This window comes from Thalassophryne amazonica, chromosome 4, assembly GCF_902500255.1.
Source record: "Thalassophryne amazonica chromosome 4, fThaAma1.1, whole genome shotgun sequence".
NCBI classification, from domain to species: domain Eukaryota; kingdom Metazoa; phylum Chordata; class Actinopteri; order Batrachoidiformes; family Batrachoididae; genus Thalassophryne; species Thalassophryne amazonica.
Genome location: NC_047106.1, coordinates 22,565,966 through 22,587,850, shown reverse-complemented (window position 1 = coordinate 22,587,850; position 21,885 = coordinate 22,565,966). Strand labels below are relative to the sequence as shown.

General features: G+C 40.9%; 1 long non-coding RNA gene across 2 annotated transcripts; it reads right to left on the bottom strand.

Moving 5' to 3' along the window:
* Positions 1 to 56: 56 nt before the first annotated feature.
* On the bottom strand, positions 57 to 9,317 carry LOC117509115. Of its 2 annotated transcripts, XR_004560250.1 has the most exons (4): positions 9,001 to 9,317; positions 6,324 to 6,487; positions 551 to 573; positions 67 to 158 (listed from the first exon to the last, which is right to left on the bottom strand). It is a non-coding gene; the product is annotated as an uncharacterized LOC117509115 (long non-coding RNA). The 2 variants fall into 2 exon arrangements; XR_004560249.1 differs by lacking the exon at positions 551 to 573 and having other exon boundaries at positions 57 to 158; positions 6,328 to 6,487.
* Positions 9,318 to 21,885: the final 12,568 nt, after the last annotated feature.

Here is a 21,885-nt window from a genome sequence, read left to right as displayed (position 1 = left end):
CCTTGAATGGGGTTGCTGTGATTTCTGGTTTGGTGCACTGGATGTAGCTTCCCTGCGCATGACCACAGAGATGTGTTATAGTACTTGTGTCCGCAGCACTGGTGCTTTGGCTTGGTCCTGTACAACAGCTCCATCTCCTCACTCAAGCAGCATTCACCCTGTTACATATGTAGACATTTGATTCCACACTTTCCCCAGTCCCTATCTTATGAAATGAAATCTGACATATTGTAAAGTCATAGGCAGCAGAAGCAAACTGAATTTCGGGATGGGGGGGGTTAAGTTGTCCACCCAGTAACCATTGGGATAGGATCCTGCCCACACATTACCCTTAACTGGAATAAGCGGGTATAAAAATGAATGAATGAATGTGTGTTGGGTAGGTATTTTGAAGCTAGGCTACAATGTCAACTAAAATGATATACAATGCAGATTGTATTATTTGTGAAGCAAGTGGTGGGTGATTTCTTTGCAGTAGGGTGAAAATGATCAGAGCAGGCTGCGGTGAACAGCAGTCAGTGTGTGTGGGGTGGTGCATTCATTGACTCACTGTTCACTGACCTCTTTAAATCTCTGGAAATATTCATCCAGAATTCTAAGAAAAGCATATTGCACTCTTCAGCAGAAGACAGTTTTCAGATGTTAACAGATACATTTTTGGAATAATGTCTTGTTATAACCACAGTAAATTTAGACTGCACACAGTACTGTTGCGAGTATGCCCAGTAGCTCCAGTGACATGGTGCTGTGTTGAATGTCGCTTGCAGTTGGCAGTAATCTAGTGCATGTACTATGACGCAAAACTTTAGACTGCAGTTGTTGACAGTTAGACTTGATTTCCTCATTGTTTGAATTGGGATGATAATTGAGGCCAGAAATCGTCAAGGTGCAACATAAGAGTGAAAATATATGTATGTGAGTATTGGTGATACACTGAAAAAAATGCTACTTTGGATGAAAAAAATGTATAATTTGTTAAAGCTAATTTTTTAGTTTCTCACAACGTATATTTAGGATTTTGTAAAATGATTCCAGCAGATTTAAACTGGAAACCACAATTTTCCATTAGACCAGTGTAAATAAGTACTTTGAATGAAGTGCACTGTTTCATTTTTTTCAGTGTAGGTCTGTGAACATAAATGGTCATTTAGGACAGTTATTTTATGTTAATGATATTTCATGTGCACCAGTACTGTGGTTTTACGGCCAAGTGCTTTGGGGCATGTGTAACTCCACTTTGCTAACTATACTGCACACATGACAACTGCTTCAGCTGAAAAACAGCAATGAACCTTCATGTGTGCACTGTGTTGCTTTGGACCAGGAGTTCAGAATGTGTAGACAAGGTTATGAATGTTTGAGTAGTAGCATTTAATTATGTGTGCAGAAAAACTGTGCATTTTGAAGGTTTCAACTTAACATTAATAAAAGAGGTCCCCGATTTAAAACTGCATTGGTGGCTTACTAACAACTTTCAGCAGGTTATTACTTTAACCAAGGTTATTGAAAGCTTCTTATTCTTACATTTATGACAGCATTAAGTGTACCTTCACCAGCTGTTAGGTACACCTTGGTAGTACTGGGTGGGACCTCCTTTTGCCTTCAGATCTTCCTTAATTTTCCATGGCATAGATTCAACAAGGTGTTGGAAACATTCCTCAGAGATGTTGGTCCATATTGACATGATTGTCATGGTCTACTCATCTGCCTTGTCTGTTCCTGCCCTGTTGTCTCTCTGTTTTCCCTCCAGGTGGTGCGCAAGCAGAGCTGAGGAACCTGAACCACACCTGCAGCTCATCTGCACCTCATCAACAGCCTAACGAGGTAACCTGGCCTCTCTATTTTCTGCGATAGAGCTTGCTATTTTGGTCTTTCCACATGCCTTCCTATTCAAGCGCCGCGCTCAGTGCCTGTGTTTCTTCCTGATTACTTCCACGCCAATTTGGGGTCGATCACCTGTCCAGCCATCACCTGCATTTGGGTTCAGTACCAGTCCTGTTTGATCCATCCAGACCCTAACCATTACAATGATTGCATCATGCAGTCGCCCATTCAACCAATCTGCCTATTCTCCACTGACCTCATTTTCATCCACACACCTTCTCTTTTCTGGACCATTCTCTGTAAACCCTAGAGGTGGTTTTGCCTAAAAAATCCAGTAGATCAGCAGTTTCTGAAATACAGAGACCAACTGGTCTGGCACCAACAACCATGCCACATTTAAAGTCACTTAAATCCCCTTTCTTAACTATTCTGATGCTCGGGTTGAACTTCAGCAAGTTGTCTTTAGCACGTTTATATGTCTAAGGGTGATTCTTTAACTACGGGCACTATTGGTCTTGTAAATGTAATTTCCACCACACATTGCCTTACAATATAAAGCGCCTTGGGGCAACTGTTTGTTGTGATTTGGCGCTATATACATGTGCTCTGATGTCACTGTTTATCTCCATAGAAACTACCCAAACAATCTTTCATACAAGTTTAAAGGGACATTACAGTGTTGTGGTGGAAATTACGGCAATAGTGTGGGACAACTACATTTTGTTTAAAAAAATCACAACAGTTGTATGACATTGAATACCCCAATTATGTTTTGATTTTACTGATATTTATTCAGAGATATTTTAAAACATTAGAAAAAATGTTTCTTTACCATTCATTTTATCACTGAAGATCAAAAGTCTGGGTGTGGGACAAGCACAAAACAGCAATATTTGCATATAATGATGCTGAAAAACGGTGAAAAAGTCATCATAGACTACTAGAACATTTCTTAACACACTTTCATTGTAAAGATAACTATAAAAGTGTGAAATTTCCCCTTTTTGCTGTTTTTCATACAATATGATCAAAGGACATAATAAGTGCCCGTAGTCTAAGAATCACCCCTAAATGCATTAAGTTGATGCTGTGTGATTGGCTAATTGGCCATTTGTATTAACAAGCAATTGAACAGATGTGGCCAGTGAATATGTAATCCTGTATAAAAAGCTGAGGTCACCATGAATGTTAATCTCTGTTCTGAAGACAGAAAAATTAGACTGGGGCAATGAGATTGAGGCAGGTGAAACAGAAACAACCTCATTGAAGGGCCACTAATACACAAGGATGCTGAAGGACTACACTTTCTCTTTCTGATGCATTTTCATTGTTAATGTTATGCCCAGGCTCCAGATACCACAGTCAGCCCAATCAGTCAGTACAAGATATAGTTATCCAGTTATCTTTCACCCAAAACCTCAAATCTAGGCTTTTGCATCTCAGATGAACCTTCTGGCACATTGTAGCTGAAGTTCTTTTTAGAAAACCCTCCTCTGTACCACTTCATCATGAAGCTGTATAACTGGGGATACAAAATGCAAAATTTGCACTATGCACAAGTTCTTCAATCACAGCCAGAGAAGCCTATATAACTTCTTCTGGGTTGTCTGGGTGTCTTTGTGGCTTTCCTCACTCGTCTCCTTCTTGTACAGTCACTCAGTTTTTGAGAACTGTCTACTTCACACAGATTTACCATAGAGTGCCATACTGTTTGTATTTCTTCATAAATGATGTAAATTAAGTCCAAAACGTATTCAGTGGCTTGGAAATGTTCATGTATCCATCCCCTGACTTGTTTGAAGAAAACTGGCATAAAACTGACTATTCACAGGTATTATACCAAAGGGGCTGATTACTTATGCAACCCATCATCTTGGCTTTTATATTGTAATTAATTTACATCAAGTTGTAGAGATTTGCTTTCAGCTTGAGTTTAAAGTGGATATGACACTTAAAGACACATAGTCTTATTACATGTAACAAAGGTTATATAATTCAGTCAACCTAGGCGTTTTGGGAAAATGGACACGGTTCTCCTGTTATATATAACATTTGAACGTCCCGCCACTGAAAAATGTGCACGCCCGTGACCAGCTATTTACTGAGCAACAAGCCTGAAATACATCACTACGTATAGACCGTATCGGCTTGCGCACCTGGCGGCCATTGTTTTCACTTTTTTAAGCGTCAGAAACTTTGATTCAACACAGCTCTCAGGGACTTGTTTGTCGATATGCCTGACCAGTGTGTCGCAGCATATTGCACAAACACAAGGGCAAAAGGTTTTAGCCTTTTCAAGTCCAGGCAGATTGATCGAAAGCTGCAGTGTTGTGTGATGCACGAAATGTCAGGCTGCCGCTAGCTCCGCTCGCACACCCACATTTGCTCCCGACAGCAGACACTTTCCTCTACCGTCTCCATGTTCTCACCGCTCACAGGAACACCTAAAATGTCAACCCCAAAATATGTTCACAATAATCTTGAAATGGTCAAGGAACTTGTAAAAATATCAGTGCAATACGTAGTAAACGCGGTGGCGGCATGTTCACTGTTGTTCTCGGCGATCTTTCTCGAAATGTTTGCCATTTATTTCCTATTCTTTCATGAAAATAACATAACTAAACACGAATGAATGCAATGCCTGGCACTCGAAAACGGCAAAAACCCGAAGGTAATGACGGTGGTCCGCAAGTAATAGCTACACTGTCGCGGCTCTGGAACAGTAACAAAGGCAGTAAACAGACGCTAGAATGAAAAATGCTATAATTATAGTGTTATAAACAGCAGCAACAAAAATCAAAGCCTACCTTACCATTCCGTATTCTGCAGCCTTTCAAAATCCATCGGAATTGGCGCGTCTGCCTCTGCTTCGGCTCCGCCATAAGCACCGTCAGCATTATTTTCGCTGCCAGAATGTTCCTGGTTTGAATGTTCGTCCGAAAGATACGGCTCCAATCTGTAGGAACTAATCACTGCTGTGACATCCTCAGGATCTGAGTCAGAAATAATCCACACTTGAAGAGGAGTCAGAAAAGTTCTTGATCTCGTCACTGTCCATGCTGAGGTCTATCTGTTCCTGTTGTCAATCAAACAGACAAAGACGGGACTCTACACGTTGTGATGTCACGGCATCACGTGACCGCTGATGGAACGCTGCCAGCGCGCTTTCCAAGAACACACTTTTGAGAAACTGTACAAACTTTATTTCTCAGTGATAATGATTAAAACCACTTTCAACTTACAATACTGTATGTATATTTTGATATTTATATCAGTTTTACCTCATTTCTAGATGTCATATCCACTTTAAGGAAGATCATTTTTGAAATTTGTATTTTTTGTATTTAAAATGGCATAAACAAATTAAATGTGTAAGTATTCTAATACTTTTGGAGGGCACTGTATTTGTCAACCAGTCAAAAAAGTTACACTCTCTTGGGTATTTCTCCCTTCCTTTTTCGTCATTAAAAAAGGTCTTTAGGCTCCGTTATACAATTCAAAGATTAACCTGACAACTGTCAACACATGTAGACTGAATAGCAGCAGTGCATTTGCCAAAAAACAGGAATGTTCCTGTCTTTTCCACATGTACGAGGTCTGTCAATAAAGTATAGGTCCTTTTTATTTTTTCAAAAACTATATGGATTTCATTCATATGTTTTTACGTCAGACATGCTTGAACCCTTGTGCGCATGAGTATTTCCACGCCTGTCGGTGACGTCATTCTCCGTGTTGATAACCATTTGTAAAATCCAGGTGGCTTTTGATGGCTTTCAGTGGAGTGAGTATATGAGAAATTGTTTAACAGCTGGACATGTTCCAACTTGTCCTTAAGGCTTCCAACGGAGGTGTTTTTCTGTGGCGGAGCGTCGCAGCGGCTGCGAGCCGACACTGCAATCCGTCCGCACGTCTTTCATTAAAAAATCTCCTTAACAGTGGAATATCCGGATAAAATGCTGAAACCGACTTCTTCTGAAACTTCTCTGTTCTCTCACGTCCTGGATCAATAGAGCCTGAAATGTGGAGGTTTTCAGCTTGAAACAGGCTGACGACGGCGCCTGGGAGCGCTGCACGTCGTCTTGCACCGTGGGAAGTCCTTAAAGCGACAGTATCACCTCAAAATCTCTCATCAGCTGTTAAAATTTTCACCGAAAACCATCTTAATTTTTCGAACCGTGTCCACTTCGATGTGTCTCACAGGTTTAGAAAAAATTTGATCAAACAAAGCACCAGTCTCTCAGAAACTTCTCAGACAAAGGAATTCCAAGGAGGGGCTGGACGACTCCTCCCACAAGGAGTGCTCAAAGGCGAATGACGTCACCGACAGGCGTGGAAAAACTCATGCATGCGCACGAGGGTTCAAGCATGTCTGACGTAAAAACATATGAATGAAATCCATATAGTTTTTGAAAAAAATAAAAAGGACCTATACTTTATTGACAGACCTCGTATTTAGGCATAATCATCTTTTGATAAATATTTGTTATTTTCATTAAGACTCACCGCTGGGTCTTTCAGAATAGATCCACAACACTGCGCATCACGTTTATGTTCGTCTAAATTTGTCAGGTCGTGCAGCGTCTCAGAACAGCACTTGATCAACGGGTTGCTAATGTTGTAGGCCTGACGTCCACAGCAATGAATGTTTCTGCCTTTGGGATGCCTGAGTGTACAGACACAGCCATTAATCAGATGTGTAGACAATCCATACTACATTCACAGTCTAAGAAGAAGAACTCTGACGTTCAAAATTTTAATAGTGGTGCATCTTAGCTACAATTTCCATAACAATTGTGCATTTTTTGATTTTTTCATAGAATTTGGTACACATATAGCCAAAGGTATCATGAAATTTCAATGTGTCACCCAATGGCAGCAGTTTGTCGAAATGAAAATCGAAAAGTGCTCCAATCATATTAAAAATCTGATCATAAAGTCTGATCATAAAGATTCCAAAAAAGGTATTGTTTGGACTATCTATGACTGAATTCTATGGAGTTATGGACATCAGCACTTTTTCAGCACATTGAGACAGACGTGCGGAGGAATTCCGCACGTCGCGGTGGTGCCGCATGGCGCACAGCAACGCCGTGACGAAGCCTCACGGGACATGTTCTGGCATGTCCAGGCACATCCACAATTTCTCGGATAATCACTCGATGGAAAAACCACCGACAGCTGTCTGAACGCCATCTCAAAGCCATCCTGTGAGACCAAAACGGAGGTGGTTTTGTCTCGCTCCAGTAGCGAATCCATCGTGAAGCGCGAAGCCTCCACTCGGCTTTCCATGACAAAATCTCTTGTTAAAAGTGAAATCTGCCAGAAAATGGTTGATGTCCAGCTCTTGTGATACCAGAGAAATGGCACACAATGGTCACGGATCCAGAGAGCCATCCGTTTAGAAATGTAATGGTCGTTCAGCCTGTTGATGGCGACTTCGGAGCGCGGCGCGCCCCCAGCCGCTGGGGGCCGTCATTAAAGCGACAGTAACACTCCTTATTCTCTACCAAGCCCGTAACATTTTCACTGAAAAAATTCTGATGGAAAAAAAGCCCAAATCATTCCGCCATTTCCTGACAATGAAAATCCGACGAGGGGGCTGGACCACTCCTCACACAAAGCCTGCTCACAGGCGAATGACGCAACAGACAGGCGTGGAAAAACTCACACATGCGCACAAGGGTTCAAGCTTGTCTGACGCAATCACATGTGATTCAAATCCATATGGTTTTTGAAAAAAATAATAAGGTCAGATACTTTTCTAATAGACCTCGTATACTAGGTACCTTGGATCATGGCAGCACTATCGTGCATGTAAGCAGACCGATCAGATGATCCTGCCTCACGCAGGCGCAGTGGTGTGATCAGCTGTTATGAGCACACACACGTGCAGTGGGCCATCAAATGATCCAGCCTCATGCGTGCACAGCGGTGTAATCAGCTGCTATTCCTGCTGGTCTGAAAGGCATAGGAAGCCCAGAAAAAAAATTGCAGGAGGCCTCCAATTTCACATGGATACAGCCTTGGTGGCTACTATGTCGCTGTATTACGTTACTAATCCATATGTATTGATTTCTAACACAAAACTGTCAAAAAAAAAATACTGGAAAAACTGGAAAAAATATAAGTATAAAGATGATTGAATGTTTGGCCTCCTGCGCCCCTTGCACAAAGGTGATTATTTATTCTGTTCATATTGTGATGGCTTGGTAATACAGTTGTGACATCAATCCTTCATATGAGTTAGATGTTATAACTGTTCTATGATGTGTATTACAGCTGTAACAGCTCTTTCAGTCATGCACAGTGTAGTACGCTCTGAGATGCACTGACTCACTACGCAGCTCACCTGACCGGGCTGTTATAGGCACGTTGAACACAATATTACAGGTATATTATGTAACCCATAAGTGGGGATGTCATTGTATCTGTAATATCATGTTTATTATGGATGTAACAGCCTGTTCAGCCGTGCGTGCTGCAACGCAGCTCTGAGATGCACTGCCTTGCAGTGCCTGGCTTTGCACTATCACCACACCAAATAGGATTTGAAATATGGACCACTTATTTTACACCTCTGGCCAAGATGGTGCCCTGAGAGTTAACCAAATTTTGTGCAACAAAATTTTGGCAGAGCTCGATGAGAATTCTGAAGCTACCTTTCTGCATTTTAATAACATCATAAACTACAGGGTTTTTTTAATGTTCGTATCACAGGTCATTATCAAAGAACAACCAAGAGTTTGACTCTTAAACTACAGAACTCTATGAAAATAAATAAATGTTCTGTGGACGTCATGAGAAAACAAACAGTGTCCCAATACTTGTACATTCTGTAAATTCTTAGACAAGCAGATCACACAGTTAAGCAGACCACCCAGTTAATAATTAAAAAAAATTTAAACGCATCTCAGTCTGCAACACAGACAACAATGCATTCCTTGGCATGTTTTGAGTCTTTCCAGAAGTCAAAATATGTCCTGTCTGAGTGCTGGAATGCCCATCTGTCTCCAACCCAGTGTGAATGAGACATTTTCTGCACCACACCCGTCTGTATGTCTGTGATCGCTGATTTGTTGAGGTAAATGTTTCCATTGGGAGGATGGTTATCAAAGCCAAAAACAAAAAACCCACACAAATTCCAGACACTGAAGTCTGACATTTTGAAGGACTCACTTGCATCCGCTGCAGCAGATCTGAGTGTGAGGATCGTAGACGTCTGTGCCGCAGCAGTGCTGCCCGGCTGGCCGGTGTACCTTCGAGCAGCAAACCGTATACGTAGCTGCGTCGTAATCAAAGCTGGCCTCTGCACATCGCTGCGTGTCATTTACGCCGGCGTGTAGCTTACTGTTGCAGCAGAGAACTCCACTTTGAGCCAAACCATACGGCGTCTCCCCACAGCACTTGAAGAATAAAATAAAATTACAGTCAGACTTACAGCACAGACTTGCAATCAAAGACAAAGACTCCTGACAAAAGTGTGATTAAAATCTAAACAGATGGTCTTATACTGGCAGTGACGCTTTGCACGCAGACGCGTGTGAACGCTGCACCTTTCCAAGGGTGCTGCTGTGTCATCCTTTTGCATATGAGCTGAACGATAATGAAGAAGTTTGCAGGATTTTTTGTTCGTCAGGGACAACCCTATAAACTGTATTAACAGCAGCTGGGTGGAGCTCCAACTGCAGCCTATGAGGCTGGAGCAACACAGCAATCTGTCTTTTTAATATTTCAAGTGAGACGCAAACTTTTTCATTCATATTTTACAAAACGGGGAGGGTCCACTGCTCCTAACCTCTTTATAATATTTGATGGTGTATATGTGGTATCTGGGACATTCTATGACTGCAGTAGCGAGGGTTTCCTGCAGGGCTAGGCGCCATATTAAAGGCTATGACTGCAGCACAGACAGCGCAGAAGTAGAGTGGGATGAACAGAGATGAGATGGTTTTTCTTTTGATTGCTGGAAATAAATGTCAATAGTTCCAGTGCAGCTACGTTGTTTCTTCGAATCTTACGAACTTAAACCGAGCAGTAGACAACATATATTCCAACCCCAAACTGATTTTAAAGTTCACAACAAATGTAATACTTTAAAATTGCTAACAAACCCAAGCCAGTTTTGTTCAGTTTACAAAAATAAAACATATGATTCTGTTGACATACACCATTAATCACTTTTAACTGTACTGCTGTCTATAAAACTTGAATTGAAAAAAATCAACAAGTACTGGTAATTCACCATAATTAAATGTTTTTGTTTTTTTCTATTGTCACACTTTTGTAAACCTACCATAAATGCAAGTTCAACATACTCTCCTTAATACAAGGACTAATGGGAAGTTCCCTTATAAAACTACAGTAAAAAAAAATACAGAAAAAATGTTGAACATTGCAAGAAAAGAATATCACCAAATGATTACTTGGTGAAGCAACGGGCTCAGAAAAGAACAGCTTTTCTTCTTGCACAAATAAATGTAATGTGTCTTTAGCCTAAAGGGGACATTACTTTATCCATCCAGGGCTTCCTCTCAGATAGAACACCATCACAGCAGATATCAGTATGTGGGTCATAGACCTTAGCAGCAGCGACGCTCCAGTCTGAAACAAACAAAGGAGGGTCAGTGCCAGGAATTGTCATGATGTCTGCTGGTTCTGGGGTTTTTAGTAATGTCTGCGTCACACCTGACCTGTGTGTGTGTGTGTGCTCGAGTGGTCTCATCATCTTGGTTCTTACTGTCTGTTTCTGTTACTGTATCTTGTCAGGGTAACGCTCGACAGCGAGGCGGGGTTATCTGACAGCCTGACAACTGGCCCGGCTATGAATTGGGCCGGATACTGGCCTCCATTTTGACGTGAGAATTCCTTCTCCTAAACGACCAATAGGAGAGCAGCGATCCCGCCACATCAACGTGAGGCTGACGCATGGGCTGACATTAGCATCTCGGCCGCCAACCAATCACAGGCTCGGAGAGAGAGGCCAGTATCTGGCCTAAATCAGGGCCGGTTGTCGGGTTAGATTATCTGACAGCTACAGGGAGGGCTGTTCACCCCTCATGCCGATTTTCCTGCTTTTCATGTCTTTTAATTTTTCCCATCATTGCAGTTATTGTATTTCTGTTCTATCAGTTTATTATCTCCGCCAAGGAGGTTATGTTTTTGGTCGCGTTTGTTTGTCTGTCTGTCAGCAGGATAACTCAAAAGGTTTTGAATGGATTTTGATGAAATTTTGTGGAGTGGTTGGAAATGACAAGAGGAACAAGTGATTAATCCGATCCGGATCCCAATGCTAACGTGTTAGCATGTCTATGGCATTTTCAATGTTAAAAGTTAGCATTAAGCAGTTGCAGCTGTCATCACGTTCGGGTGCATTTGTTTTCAAATTGTAATATTTCTTAAATTTATTTTTGTTTATAGAAATTTTGTGGAGTGGTTGGAAATGACAAGAGGAACAAGTGATTAAATTTTAGTGGTGATCCGGATCCGGATCCCATGCTAATGCGTTAGCATGGCTATGGCATTTTCAATTGTTAAAAGTTAGCATTAAGCAGTTGCAGCTGTCATCACGTTCGGGTGCATTTGTTTTCAAATTGTAATATTTCTTAAATTTATTTTTGTTTATAGAAATTTTGTGGAGTGGTTGGAAATGACAAGAGGAACAAGTGATTAAATTTGAGTGGTGATCCGGATCCGGATCCCATGCTAATGCGTTAGCATGGCTATGGCATTTTCATGTTAAAAGTTAGCATTAAGCAGTTGCAGCTGTCATCACGTTCGGGTGCATTTGTTTTCAAATTGTAATATTTCTTAAATTTATTTTTGTTATAGAAATTTTGTGGAGTGGTTGGAAATGACAAGAGGAACAAGTGATTAAATTTTAGTGGTGATCCGGATCCGGATCCCAATGCTAATGCGTTAGCATGGCTATGGCATTTTCATGTTAAAAGTTAGCATTAAGCAGTTGCAGCTGTCATCACGTTCGGGTGCATTTGTTTTCAAATTGTAATATTTCTTAAATTTATTTTTGTTAATAATTTGTGGTGGTTGAAATGACAAGAGGAACAAGTGATTAAATTTTAGTGGTGATCCGATCACGATCCGGATCCGATGCTAACGCATTAGCATGTCTATGGCATTTTCAATGTTAAAAGTTAGCATTAAGCAGTTGCAGCTGTCATCACGTTCGGGTGCATTTGTTTTCAAATTGTAATTTCTTAAATTTATTTTTGTTTATACATTAATAATCTAATGATTATTATATACAATTTTAGAGAAAGAGACAAAAAGAAATCGATCACTGTGCCAAGGAGGGAATCTCTTTAGGGTCAGTGACCCTATGGCCTTGTTTAGAGAAGTGTTTCATAAATGTTAAAAATTAATATATTTGCAGTTTAGATGAATAATCAATTGAATTTTGTCTCTTATTTGTTTTTGTCTATAAGCACATGCAATATCAATATCAGTGCTCAGATTACAGTAGCCTCTGGGAAAGGTGCAAGTTGCAATAAACTGTGATGCCAAGCGCTAAGGATACATGCTATTCAGTCACAGCAGATGAAACTTTTTTTACTACTGAGCAAACATCATTGTTAGACTTTTTTAGGTTTAATGATTCCACGGTGTAATATTAATTCTAGGGCTCGATTAAAGGAAAACGTGCGCACGAATTATCACGGCCATTAAAACGTGCACGTTTTATTATCTTTGAGAGCATGTTTTATTAATTCGTGGGCTCAATTAAAGGAAAACGTGAGCACAAATTATCATGGCCAGAAAAACAAAAACAAAATCACTTTAAGTGACCTCTCCCTGGTTCCGTAATATACAACGTAGTACTACAGAGAAATAAGTTGATCTTTTGTTATGAGAGCTCTTGCAACACAGCACATGTATGCTTTTTCAGAAATAATGTGGAATCTCAATAAACTTATTTCAATTTAGCAACTTTTTACTGACCATATGGACCAAATAATGCAGGTTTGAAGGTATTTCAGAATCAGAATCGCCTTTGTCATTGTAATTTACATTGCAACGAGATTTGAACAAACTTGGTATATATTAGCTAGCCCATGATCAACACCAGTTTTGAAAATCAGGGTGAAATTTTCAAGCTTTTCAAAAATTTCATCCTGATTCACCACATCGTGGCTAGTGTGTGGTTTTCTTCTAGATGTTCATAGTCTTAACAGCTTCAGTCATGTTCGAACGTTTTTAAACAGGGTAGTCCTAGTGAGTACAGCTTGATACTTGTTTGTGCTCCATCTGGGTAAAAATGTGAAGCAGAAGCAGCGTTTGTTCCGGTTCTGGTTATAGGGCACAGCCGGTCGTGGCTCCTTTCTTTTGTTTTTGGGTAGATTGCCAGGTCTGCACTTCATAAGACAGCTAGTTGCCAGATCTGCACTTTATAAGCCAACCCATTAGGAGGCAAAGCAGTCTCTTCCCATGTTTGCACTTTTTGTGGATGGTGGTGATCGTAATAGAACGGTGCCCTGTGGAATAGGGGTGTAAGATATGTGTGCATCGAGTGAAATTATAGTGATATTATTTTGGATGCAAATGATGTTACCATTTGTAGCAGCTATCAGTATCTTCATGGCATTAGGTTGTTAAACCACAATTACTGAGGAGATTATCGGGTCATAATTTTTAATGCCCACACAAAAGCAAAACCATTATGAGAACCACTGCTCAGCTGCCAAAATATGATGTAATGAACACTGAAACCATTGGTTAGACTGTAGCTGAACTTGTTGGTACGATGCTACCAAAGTTAGCATTTATAGCATCTATCGATGCAGTGCTGTGACTGTGGAGGTAGTTTGTTCAAGTTAATCCATGATTAACCCCCCAAAAACCCCAATATGAGAACCACCACTAAACCCCCAGAAATATGATTTAATAAACATCCAAACCTGAGGTTGGCCTGTTAGCTGAGGTTGTCCGTTGGATGCTAATGGTGTTTAGCATTTGTAGCTGCTATAGGTAGCATGAGGATTTTTCGGTTGAGTTCATCCACTAATGAGGAAGTAAGCAGGTCATAATTTTTAATGGTTACTCCAAAGCAAAACTGATATGAACCAACCTCAGCATCCAAAATATGACTTAATAAACATCCAATCGAGGTTAGCTTGTGAACTGAGCTTGTCAGTGTTTGGGCTTTGTTTGTCCTGCTCAAGTCCATGCACGGCTTGTATGTGCTACCTCTTTAGCCATATATGGGCTGCGGACGGAGACACACACACGCACATAGGGACGTGCATGCATACCTGTGCATGCAGTTGTGCATTAGCCGCTTTATGCATTAGATAGTAATGCTATAGGCCTTTCACAGGAATCAACACATTTACCAAAATAAAATCCAATAATGAATATAAATAATGAAAAGTTATACTACAACAGTGCACATAAGTCACAATTAATGTCCTGATTCACATTTTTATTATAGTCTCTACAATCCATGTTCATCTGACAATTTCTTTTTTATTTAAACTTGTGTCAAATAACATCCATGTTGTCCTTCTCACATTTATTTTTTCATCTTGTTTATTTTGGAATGTATCACATTTTGACTTTGTCCAGTGTGTTGTGTGGTGGGGCGCTCACGCTCTCATGAGGACTGGCCAGCATCTGAGCATGTGGGAGAGGTGTGAAGCAGCCCCACCAGCTGATTTCACTTCCACCACATAAATTGCAGTTACATGACAGATAAAAAGAGTGGAAATTAAATCACACAAATAAGGGTGACGAAGACGTGAACTCATTCTGTGTGAGTGCTTTACTGGTGGGACACTAGCACGTCAGCTGACTGCCGACTGACTGACAGCTGGACATGACCATGCACGCAAGGTGTACATTACAACACAGACAGAAATACGCCATACACAACGCCGTTTTGTCAGTTATTACGGTGAAAATCAAAGACTTCCTCTTGGTACATCGTCTAATTTCTTTTTTCAATATCTCCTTGTTAATTTAGGCCATTTACGCTCCTGTTGTAGGACAGTGATGGTAGTACAGTGGTAACGTATCCCTCTGTTAATCAGAGCTTTTGTAAATTGCAGGTTTGAATCCCACAGGTGACATGTATTTTTTTTCTTTTCTTCACAGCAGCAGCGTGATGTGGTGCAACATGTTCAAGCTGTTTTTTATTTTTCCCACAACAGTAGCGCGATGTGGTGCAACATGTTCCTTTTATTTTTTTCCCATAACAGTGGCACAATGTGGTGAAACATGTTCCAGCTGTGTTTGTGCACGTGCATGAGCGTGCACAAAACCGTCCCCCAGTGTGTTGTGCACACCTGCGCGACCCATGCGTCTCTCATGACAGCAAGTGGAATGTTTTGTGTGTTCCATTTCATGTTTGGTTCGAGGATTTTCTTCCGGTTTCTGTGTCTGAATGACCAGATGATCAGTCCATGTTAAATTCTTTATTGCATAAAAGAATCTTTGGAAGAGTGCGTGTATGCAGTGCATCTGTAAAGTATTCGTAGGGCTTCACTTTTTCCACATTTTGTTATGTTACAGCCTTATTCAGAAATGGAGTAAATTCATTTTTTCTCCTCAGACTTCTACTCACAACACCCTGTAATGACATCTAAACTAATAATTAAATAATAAGTAATTAATAATCTAAACTTTAATTTTTGCAAATTTATTAAAAGTAAATAAGAAATCACTTGTGGAGAAAGTGAAGTGCTGTGAATACTTTCCAGATGCACTGTAGTAGTTTTGTCATCCTGTAACAGCTTTTATTCCTGTGGCTGCAGTTTGTTGATTGTACGAGTATTCTCTGCATACCTTTCACTTGACTCACCAATGGTGGAGACCACAGTTCCCACAAAGTAGAAAGCACCTGGAATGTCCCAGAGGGCTCGGCTGCCTTCTGCCCGGATGCCTGCCGTCCTCGCCTTCTCATAGTGACACAACAGGTATTTCAGGTCTTCATGCTTGATGTTATGCTTTCTAGTGAAGTCCATGAGCCTTCTCTGCCAGAGCTGGTGTGCCTGCAGCTCCGCTGGCCTCTCCAAGCAAGAGAACATTGCAGCACCAGCCAGCATGTAAAGAGCGATGAGGAAAAACAGCAGGAAAAAACGAGCGGTTTCTCTGCTGGGTAACACGACCCAGCAGCAGTCTTTCATTGATGACATCTGTGGAGTTTTGAGGCTGATTCTGTAAAGCTAAAATATGCGCACATCAATAAGAGGAGAGATGTTTGTAAAGATGTTTGGTCTCATAGGATCCTGGTTTTGCTTTCATTTTTTTTTTTTGTTCCAACCTATTGTCTGTTCAATAGATTCTTGCAGCTTTAATCTCGACGATATTTCATTTAGCATCGCTTACCAAACATCAGATTTCCCATGCAGAGGTGCATTGGTGATTGTTGCGTCTGTGTCCGGCTTTGGCACCGACTTTAATAACCGGTGTAGCTACTGCTTATCACCAGCTCAATAATCTCTTTACTCTCTTTTTATGAGGCTGTACATGTGCCGCTTCCATCTACCTTAGTCCCAGTTGTTTAACAAAGCTCACAAATATAGAAACAGATATGTCTCCTGGCTGATCTGAATCCAAGGATAATATTTTTTACGTCTCCCAAGGACGTAATAAAATCAGTTTATCTGTCTGTCTGTTAGCAGCATTATGTCAAAACTACTGCACGGATTTTGACTAAATTTTCACCACAGATAGATATTAGGCCATGGAAGAATCCATTAAATTTTGGAGGTGATCCAGATTCTGGATCAAAATTTCACGTTATATAGGCTTTGAAGGATTACGTCAAAACTACTTCATGGATTCTCACCAAATTGGCACCACAGATAGACTTAGGCCATGGAAGAATCCACTGAATTTTCACGGTGAGCCGGTGTCGCCAACCGAACGACACTGGGCTCGGCTGCCTTCTGCCCGGATGCCTGCCGTCCTCGCCTTCTCATAGTGACACAACAGGTATTTCAGGTCTGCCGACTGGACCGGTGACCAAAATGTGGTCCCCCTGCTTCACCACGCATGCATCATTTCGGAGCTTCAGCAGCAATTCACCGATTATCACCTTGTTTCTGCTTCAAACTGGATTACAATCATCATCTATCTCAACGACAGATATCTGAAGCTTTGTACAAAAATCATTTCCACATAAATTCAGCATTATTTCATAATAAAAGAAGGAAGCCACAGCAGCACATCTGAGTCTGACTCTCTGAGTCTGACTCTCCACACCCAAACCGTTCAAAGGGAATAATGTGATTATTAACCATCAGATGACAAATTCAAACCTCTTAAATCATTCTAAAGTCATTTTTAAGCAGAAATGAGGTGATAATCGGTGAATCGCTGCTGACTCTCCGAAATGATACATACACAGTGAAGGCAGGGTGGACTGATTTTTAGGGGGACCACTCAGTTGGCGACACCAGAGCCAGATTCTGGCTCAGGATTTCACTTAGGCTTTTAAGGATTACGTTAAAAACTACTGCATGGATTTAGACCAACTTTTCACCACAGATAGATATTAGGCCATGGAAGACTCCATTAAAGTTTGGAGTGGATTGGGATAAAAATCCCGATTCTGGATCATTTTTAAAAATTTTCACCATTTCCAGGATCATCTCAAATCTGCTGATAGAGCTTGACAAAATTTAAATCACATGTGGCTGTTGTAGACCCTGTTAGTGTTGGATGTTCGGAGTGATTCAACTCAATGTGCAGATTCTGCAGCAGAATGATACGACATCACGATGTAAAACCAAGATCAGGAAGACACTATTTTGTTTCAGCTTGTGAATTAAATATCAGATTGCAACATCTTGAATCAGTCGGACCGTTCTGGATCAGTACGCAATTACTGCATTGTGTTGTGGAATCCGGTGTTGCAGACCGAACAGTCCACACCTAAAAATCAGTCCGCCTTTTGCATCTGCGCATGCGTCATTTAGGTCCACATTAGCACGTCTGAGATGGAGTCTCTTCACCCAGAGCAATCAGATGGATTAATGGGATTATTAACCATCAGATGATAATGGTAAAACCTCTTAAGTCATTCTAAAGTCAGTTTTAAGCAGAAACAAGGTGAAATTCTGTGACGCTTTGAAATGCCCAGCGTGCAGTGAATGCATCAGCTAGCAGCTCATTTAGCTGCGGCGCTCTGATTGCTTCCGCCGCCTTTTATGATGAAATAATGCTAAATTTATGTGAAAATGATTATTGTACTAAAACTTCAGATATCTGTTGCTGAGGTGATGACTGGAGTGCAGTTTGAAGCAGAAACGAGGTGATAATCCATGAACCATGTCATCGGGGGGGACCGATTTTTAGGGGGACCATTCGGTCTGCGCCACCGGATCCAGGTAAAATCTGGGTCACGATGTGAATCACATCTCTTTTATTTTGAGTCCTCGTCAACCCTTGGCGGACATCAAAAATCTCCAGTTGCTCTTGTTAATCCCTGCAACTACTTTCCTTTCATATTTAAAGATAATTTAACAAACATTCTGCAATAGGAACATGTGACCCATTAGAACCTTGTTGCTCAAGTCAAGTTCCTTCATGTTTCCTGTAGGTCATCTTTCACACCCCCACAATTCTCAAATTAAACACTGGCATTTTTTCATGCCTTCTTTATTGAAAGTACAAATTTACATTTTGATGTAATAATGTAATACTTCAGAGACATAAGGGAAACTGCTATCACATTTTGGGTCATTGAATCATGTGTAATTAGCCGTGGAAAAATAAAAGGCTCTGCATTATATAAGCTGAAGTAACGTTGAGGATACTGCTGAGAGCTAATCGAGTTCTGCATGCTATGTGTACAAAGTATTAACAGGAAATCCTTAACTACTGCATCTTAATTACTTGCTGTGTCGTATCTTCCACTTCCATCAGGATAGCTGCACTATCAAATCCAACCTCCTGCTAATTTCACACTAATTCACAACATAATGCTTCAAATTAGAATATTTATATTTATCCCATCTCACTGTGAAGCATAACATTTAGAAATGACCAGAATAGTTATTTTTACATATAAAGCATGTAAAAATTAAGCAGAATGTGGTGGCTATCTCATGTTTGGACTTCTGGTTGAGTTCCGAAGATTGGTTCCAGATGAACTGTGGTCTAATCTGTCATCAGTGACTTACTGTTGCTGTAGTGAACGGAAAATTGAAAATAAAGATTTTTCATTCCATTAAATTTGGTGATGCTGATTGGCCAAAAATTTATTTTTTCTTAGCAGCCATACACAATTGGTCATTTCACTGGACTTCATGGGACTCTTTGAATGAGCGCCCAAGAAGAGAAATGATGCGTTCTGTCAGTGGAAATGCACTGTTGAATGAGAGTCAGTTAGTGGAAATGTTGTTTTAATCATTCAGATTACATGTAGGCACATACAATTAAGTAAAACTGACATTGATAATACGAGGGCTGTCAATAAAGTATAGGTCCTTTTTATTTTTTTCAAAAACTATATGGATTTCATTCATATGTTTTACGTCAGACATGCTTGAACCCTCGTGCGCATGCATGAGTTTTTTCACGCCTGTTGGTGACATCATTTGCCTGTGAGCACTCCTTGTGGGAGGAGTCGTCAAGCCCCTCGTCGGAATTCCATTGTCTGAGAAGTTGCTGAGAGACTGGCGCTTTGTTTGATCAGAATTTTTTCTAAACCTGTGAGACACATCGAAGTGGACACGGTTCGAAAAATTAAGCTGGTTTTCGGTGAAAATTTTAACGGCTGATGAGAGATTTTGAGGTGATACTGTCGCTTTAAGGACTTCCCACGGAGTGAGATGTCGTGCAGTGGTCCCAGGCGCCGTCGTCAGCCTGTTTCAAGCTGAAAACCTCCACATTTCAGGCTCTATTGATCCAGGACGTCGTGAGAGAACAGAGAAGTTTCAGAAGAAGTCAGTTTCAGCATTTTATCCGGATATTCCACTGTTAAAGGAGATTTTTTTAATGAAAGACGTGCGGACGGGTCCGTGCGTCGGGACGCAGCCGGCGCGGTGCGGCGGCACAGGAAAAACACCTCCATGTTGATAACCATTTGTAAAATCCAGGTGGCTTTTGATGGCTTTCAGTGGAGTGAGTATATGAGAAATTGTTTAACAGCTGGACATGTTCCAACTTGTCCTTAAGGCTTCCAACGGAGGTGTTTTTCCTGTGGCGGAGCGTCGCAGCGGCTGCGAGCCGACGCTGCAATCCGTCCGCACGTCTTTCATTAAAAAAATCTCCTTTAACAGTGGAATATCCGGATAAAATGCTGAAACCGACTTCTGAAACTTCTCTGTTCTCTCACGTCCTGGATCAATAGAGCCTGAAATGTGGAGGTTTTCAGCTTGAAACAGGCTGACGACGGCGCCTGGGAGCGCTGCACGTCGTCTCGCACCGTGGGAAGTCCTTAAAGCGACAGTATCACCTCAAAATCTCTCATCAGCTGTTAAAATTTTCACCGAAAACCAGCTTAATTTTTCGAACCGTGTCCACTTCGATGTGTCTCACAGGTCTAGAAAAAATTTTGATCAAACAAAGCACCAGTCTCTCAGCAACTTCTCAGACAAAGGAATTCCGAGGAGGGGCTGGACGACTCCTCCCACAAGGAGTGCTCAAAGGCAAATGACGTCACCGACAGGCGTGGAAAAACTCACGCATGCGCACGAGGGTTCAAGCATGTCTGACGTAAAAACATATGAAAGAAATCCATATAGTTTTTGAAAAAAATAAAAAGGACCTATACTTTATTGACAGACCTCGTACTTTAAATATATAGGGCAGCGCCCGAGTACCCCCGATGGCCCAGCCGCCACTGTTTAATTCTGTGTTCTTTCACGTTATCTTTATTTCTTTGGTGTTTGGGATTTGTTTTATCACAGTTTGCCACCACTTGTGTACCTGCCTCACCATGTCAGAACTTTGCTTGTTTTTTGACCACGCCTCAGCCTTACGGCTGTCTGTACCTCCGTCAGTTTGTTTGACTACCTGTGTACCGAACGTAAGTCTGTTTTTTTTTTAATAAAACTTTATAATTCCAACACTAGAGTCAATGAGTCTGCATGTGTGTCCATCTGCCTTCTGTGCCACGCCTCCTCAGTGCATGACAGAACCAACTCTGATCTCTGGCTGAGTGGAATGGGAGCATTCAGATTAGGGGCCTGATTTACTAAATGCTTGCATGTGTTAAAACATGCACAAACACCATTACACTCACAAAAACATGCATGCTGGTTGATTAACTGTGTCAACTGAGGATTACATTTTTAAAATATGCAAAACAGCACACGTGCACACATTTAATGCATTTGCCTTCATTAAGATGCAGTTTGGGGTTTGTCCACCTGAGTGCGAAAAATTGGTGAGATTTCCACTCCCAATTAACAAGTGCTGATAGCATCTGAATTTTGCACGGCTGAAACCCAGGCATTAATTTACTGAACTTGACAGACTGCTGTTTCAGCAGCAGGGAAACTGTCACCTTCTCATATAAAGAATCAAAACACAAACACAAAAAAGTCATTTATTGCAAACATCAGATATATTTAAAGAGTAAGTTGTTTCCTTTGTTCAGAATAAGTCTCTTGGTGTGTAACAGTTGGACCATAGTGCTTCTCTATTCTGCACTGTGAATAAAGTACATAATGGTGAAATGTGATCATTACTGTCATTAATACGTCATGCTTTATCAAGACACACATGTTGGAGTCAGTGTGGGACATCACGGCTGTGCGCCAATGGGAGGAGATATACTGTTACACCAGATTAGATTGGCCGACATCAGAAATCTCTGATTGTTCTTGTTTGTAATTATTTTGTATACGACCAAGATATTGATTAGAAAGAAATTATCAAGTTTTTCCATTTTTCTTGAAATATTAAATGCGTGTCTTTTCCAGACCAGGTCAACTCCATGTTGACATTACAACGTATTTAACCAACAGCATCACAGCATGTTATTTGTAGAACATATGCACCTTTACTTGTCAGCTTTTCAGGATATGTCACGTACTGTACATCAAAGTGCCAAAAAGCAAAGCGTATTTATGCAAAATGTAGCTCGAGCAGTAG